This window comes from Battus philenor, unplaced genomic scaffold, assembly GCF_028537555.1.
Source record: "Battus philenor isolate CCGP_79_NKW_IND1 unplaced genomic scaffold, ilBatPhil1.0.hap1 SCAF_2, whole genome shotgun sequence".
NCBI classification, from domain to species: Eukaryota; Metazoa; Arthropoda; class Insecta; order Lepidoptera; family Papilionidae; genus Battus; species Battus philenor.
In genome coordinates this window covers 17,839,432-17,845,431 of record NW_027181682.1, presented here as the reverse complement: position 1 = coordinate 17,845,431, position 6,000 = coordinate 17,839,432, and positions in this window count along the sequence as shown.

The following is a 6,000-nucleotide window of genomic DNA, read 5'->3' as shown; positions in this document are numbered from 1 at the left end:
TAACCTAACCTAACCTAACCTAACCTAACCTAACCTAACCTAACCTAACCTAACCTAACCTAACCTAACCTAACCTAACCTAACCTAACCTAACCTAACCTAACCTAACCTAACCTAACCTAACCTAACCTAACCTAACCTAACCTAACCTAACCTAACCTAACCTAACCTAACCTAACCTAACCTAACCTAACCTAACCCAGTCCGCCGTACGCTCCCGAGCAGAACGCACGCTCCCACGTGGCCTAGATCGCTCAAAATAGATCGATAAATCAAAAAGTGTCAGTAAAAGTGCTCGAAAATTAGTGAAAATAGTGTCAAAAAAAGCGCGTTCACAGCCCGAACGCTTTGACACCAAAAAAGTGTAAATTGGACATAATTTGGATTTTTAAACACAAAAACAAAAATTACAGTGAGCAAGTAAGAAAAGAAAAAATTAAAACGCTGCACGATTTTCAGTGGGAAATCGTGTAACGGCAACTGTGGCGAGGTGCGCCGTACCAAGGCCTCTCGTTTGACACCTTTTTTGGATTTTTACGACCACAGACGGAGGAGCTGCAGCCGAAGTAAGGGAATTCCAACTGGAAAACATAAAGAAAACCGGTTGGAACCTTACTTCGAGAATACCAGCGAACATCCGGGGCCTTTTAAGGGTCCGAGGACCGCGGAGGTTGCAGCCGGGAGCCGGGAGCGACCTGGACTTAGCATAAGTAAGATAGCCGCCGAGTATTACACGCATTTACAAAGCGTAATATTAAATAAATAAAGTGGTGGGTAATTACATTTTCTTTTTAGCCCACCACAAGGTTAAATTCCCTTTATAAATACTAGAAATTAAAATACTCGGCGGCTGTCACTGGGAGTGAGGTCTTTTTGACCTATCCCATAGTTTTAAGATTAGCATTATAAGTAGAATTAGACAATAGTTGCTGTTTATAACAAAGCACCTTAATAAAAATAAGCGGACGGTAGAAGGTAAAAAACATAAAACCGAGCCAGATTCGCGCCGCCGCGGCCGTAGCAAAACATCTGGTGCGCGCCTGAGCGCCGCGGAAAGGGATAGACCTACCGGGCGGCGCAACCGTCTCTCTCGCACGCGCACGCTTTGTCGTGCGCAGTTGCCGAACTTCGGGCGCGCCCCTGCGGCCGCGGGCGAGGTCAGCGAGCCGGGAGACGTTGCCGTCCGCACCGCGCGAGCGACGCGCCGTGCGTAGCAATAATAATTAATATTACAGGGAGTTAAACGGCGCGCCGTGCGTAGTAATAAATTTTACGACCGGTCTTTGTTATAGACAGCAACTGCAACAGAATAGGGGCCCTATTGCCTTAGTTTAAGAGTCTTTTTGCCTTGTTGCACTAGAGTTAAGTTGACATTATTGTTTACATTTTTAAATTTTGAACTGTAAGACTAAGTATTAAATACTTTAAACTTTTAATAACGGACGAAGTATATAATACTTCAATTTTAAATTAGAACAATTTAGGACTAAGTATATAATACTTTATTTTTGAAATTTTTAAATTTTTAAATTTTTAATTTTGATTTTAATTTTTAATTTAGAACATTTTAATTATTTACATTTTTGAATTTTAAAATTTTTAAATTTTTACACTTCAGACGAGTACCCCTACCATGTACCGGACCCCCACAAAGACCACCGACGCGGGCGAGGTGAGCCAGGCAGGCGCCAGCCAGGCGTGCAGGGTGAGCACCTCGCCCATTAAGAGCGTCCGGAGGAGTGTGGGGGAATGGGAGGGACAAGGGAAGAAGCCCAGGACCTCTCCCCGCAGCGTCGCGCCGGCCGTCAAACCGAGGACGCGTGCGGTGCCGAAAGCGGTGGAGCCGACACCTGCTCCTGCGGCGGCCGGGCAATCCCCGAAAGGGGACAAGCCGGCGTCCGCAGATCGAGTGAAGGAGGCGCGAGCGTGCCTAACTAAGGCAAAACTGCACTTGGGCAGCTCGCGCAACCTGAAGACCGAAATAAAGGAGCAGGTAATCAACGCGATAAATCGGCTCTACGAGCTTTACAAGGAGGCGGAGCTCGCAAACAGGGGACGAACCCAGGACCCAAAAGGGGGTCCAGTAGAGGAGCCGGCGAGTGGGGCAAACCGGGTGGAAGTAGAAGTAAAGGACCCACCCGCAAACCCCCCGCCGGCGACCCATTGCGAGCTCCTAAAGAAACTAGAAAGCCACGCGAGACTCCTTGAAGCCAATACCAAAGAATTGGAGGGCTTGAGGGAGTCTCTCGTGGCTACAAAAACAACAATACAAGAAAAGGGGAAGCCTCCCGGCACGTACGCGAGCGTGGCGGCCGCCCCAGCAAAAAGGCCGCCACCGGGGTGCGAACCTAAGCACTCGGTGGCGGTCTCGTCGGGGACCGACACGGGCGAGCAGGTTCTGGGCAAAATTCGAAAGGCCCTAAACGCCACCCAGACCGGCATAAGGGTCGACCGGATCCGCAGGGTGCGGGACGGTCGCGTCATCCTGGGCTGCGGCTCAGAGGCCGAGCTGGAGAGGGTGCGTGAGGGGCTGAGGAGAGCAGGGAAGGACCTGAGCCTTGCCGAAGTGAAAAACAAGGATCCGCTGGTGCTGCTCAGAGACGTGATGGCCTATAACACGAATGAAGAAATAGTAAAGGCCATCAAAAACCAGAATAAACATCTGCTGGTAGACGTCTCTGAGGAGGATCAGCGGGCGGAGGTAAGGTTCAGGAGGAGGGCGCGAAATGTGCAGACGATCCACGTGGTCATGCGCGTGTCGCCTGCTCTCTGGGGACGACTGACGGCTGCGGGCTACATGCACGTGGACCTCCAGCGAGTGCGGGTGCAGGACCACTCCCCGCTAGTCCAGTGCACTCGGTGCCTGGGTTACGGCCACACCAAACGGCACTGCGCGGAAAGCGAAGACCGCTGCAGCCATTGTGGTGGCCGGCACCTACGCGCCGAGTGTCCGGATCGGCAAGCCGGGAAACCTCCCGCCTGCCGGAACTGCCGACAAGCTAAGGCAGACCGGTGGGACCACGGCGCATTCGACGAAGACTGTCCTGTGCGGAGAAAGTGGGACACCATAGCACGGGCGTCCGTAGCCTATTGCTAAGGGCACCCAGGTGACCCACCGCACTCTCCGCGCAGGGCACCACCAGTACCGCGTGGCGCAGCTTAACCTGCAAAGGTCCGAGCTCGCTACGGCCGAGCTGATATGCGAAGCGCCGAAGAGAGGCTGGGCGTTCGCATTGGTCCAGGAGCCGTATATCGGCGCTATTGGCGAGATGAGGCACTACCCAGGGACAAGGGTGGTACAATGTGTCGCGCGAGGCAACGGGGAGGTTGTCAAGGCGGCCATTGTGCTATTCGACGACACCATCGATATCACTCAATGTCCCCAACTCACGTCTGGCAACGTTGCCGTGGCCAGGCTGAGGACTGGGGCTTGGGAGATAGGGGTGGTGTCCGTCTACCTGGAGCCTAATACGCCCGTCGGACCATACCTGGACCGAATCGGCTCGGCCGTGGAGGGCTTGGGGACTGCCAACGTGGTACTGGGTGGCGACGTCAATGCGCATAACACCTGGTGGGGTAGCCGGTCCACGGACCGAAGGGGGGAGGAGGTCGCAGCCGCCCTCGACCAACTGGGGGTGCACGTGTTGAACCAAGGGTCTGAGCCGACGTTTGATACGTATCGGGGCGGTAAGCATTACTCCAGTCGCGTCGACATTACTGCTTGCTCGACCACCCTGCTCGACCGAGCGGTGGGCTGGAGCCTCGTGGACGACATATCCTCGTCGGACCACAGGGCAATTGTGTTCAATCTGAAGTTTGAGAAGTCCCGAGGCACGGACGTCAAGCGGACCACACGGCAGTACACTACCCGTAGGGCAGACTGGGGCGAGTTCCATCGAACTGTCGCCCGGCTGCTATCGGATCGCTGCCTGACGTCTACCGAGGTGAATCAGATCACCGAGGAGGGGGCGTTGGACAGCATGGTCGGTCGGTATGTGGAAACCGTGAGGGACGCTTGCGAGTTGGTCCTGCCGAAGGTCTCCAAGCGGAAGAGGACAGAATTGCCCTGGTGGTCCGAACAGCTCTCTCTCCTCAAGGCGGATGTCTTGAGGAAGAAGAGAAGGATCAGGGCCGCGAGGCCGGCTCGTAAGGAGCTGGTCTGGCGCGAGTACTGCGACGCGAAGGAGGCATACCGCCTCGAGGCGAGGCGCGCTCAGACCCATAGCTGGAAGCGTTTCTGTGAGAGACAGGATCGCGAGACCATGTGGGACGGGATCCACCGTGTGATGCGTCGCACGGAGGTGAGGCGAGAGGACGTCCCCCTCGTCCAGTCAGGTAAAGTGCTGGACGCAGCGGGATCAGCCAGGCTGCTGGCGGAGGTTTTCTTCCCGGAGGACGACCCCGGGAAGGACAATGCGGACCACAGAACTGTAAGAGCTAAAGCCGATGAAGTCAATTCGGGGGACCATGACGGAACATGCGATCCCCCGTTTACGATGGAGGAGCTCCGATGGTCCGTATCGACCTTCAACGCCAAGAAGGCACCTGGCTCTGACGGACTCACCGCGGACATCTGCCGAGCGGCCGTCGCCGTGGACCCCGTTCTGTACCTCGCGCTCTCCAACCGGTGTCTCGCGCTTTCCCACTTCCCCACGAGATGGAAGGAGGCAGTGGTCGTAGCGTTGCGGAAGCCGGACAAGGAGGACTACACGCACCCGAAATCCTACAGGCCCATCGGACTTCTGCCGATTCTCGGCAAGGTCCTTGAGAAAATGATGGTCCGTAGGATCCGGTGGTACACTGCACCGTATATCAGTAGCCACCAATACGGCTTCATGCCGCAGAGGTGTACCGAAGACTCCCTGTATGACCTGATCCAGCATCTGCGAACCCGGCTGAAGGAGAAGGAGATCGCGGTGCTGGTATCATTGGACATAGAGGGAGCCTTCGATAACGCCTGGTGGCCTGCTATACGGTGCAGACTGGCAGAAACTCGCTGCCCCGCGAATCTGCGGCGCCTTGCTGACAGCTATCTTAGCAATCGCAAGGTGTCCGTACGGTACGCGGGGGCAGAGTGGGCCAGAGAGACCACCAAGGGGTGCGTGCAGGGATCCGTAGGCGGCCCAACCTTCTGGACCCTCCTCATTAACCCTCTCTTGGAGGAGGTGGTAAAGACCGGGACACACTGCCAGGCGTTCGCAGACGACGTCGTGCTGGTCTTCTCGGGGCAGAAGGCCCAGGACATCTCGAGTCGGGCTAATGCCGTTCTCGCCCATGTTCATGAATGGGGAGTCAGGAACAAGCTGAGGTTTGCACCACACAAAACAAAGGTGATGGTGCTTACCAATAAGCAAAAGTTCGACTACCCATTACTGAGCATGGGGGGCGAGCCGCTTAGCCGGACTGGGGAAGTCCGGATACTAGGCCTCACAATTGACGATAGGCTCACGTTCAACACTCACGTGAAGAACGTGAGCAAGAAGGCACAGGGCCTCTATCGTCAGCTGTGTAGAGCCGCGAAGGTATCTTGGGGTCTGAACTCGGAGGTGATCAGAACGATGTATCTGGCGGTACTGGAGCCGACGATTTTGTATGCAGCGAGTGCATGGGCGCCGGCGGCTAGGAAGCTGCTGGTCCGCAGGCAGTTGGACGCGGTCCAGCGGGGCTTCGCGCAGAAGATTGCGAGGACCCACAGGACCGCGTCCCTGCACTCGGCCCTTATACTTGCCGGGTTGCTTCCTCTGGACCTTCGGGTCCAAGAAGCAGCCCGCTTATTTGAAATAAGAAAGGGTCATTCCCGGCAGGTGGTAGGGGACCGAGACCTGGAGGTACCGGTCAGCTACCTGAGACTACCGCACCCGTCTGGTCAAGTTGGTGTGGAGTTCTCCTGTCTGGGGGAAAGTGCGGAAGAAGTCCGACTTGCCACCGCGGCTGCCGACTTGGTAATTTATACCGACGGCAGCCGCATAGAGGACAAGGTGGGTGCGGCGTTCTGCGTCA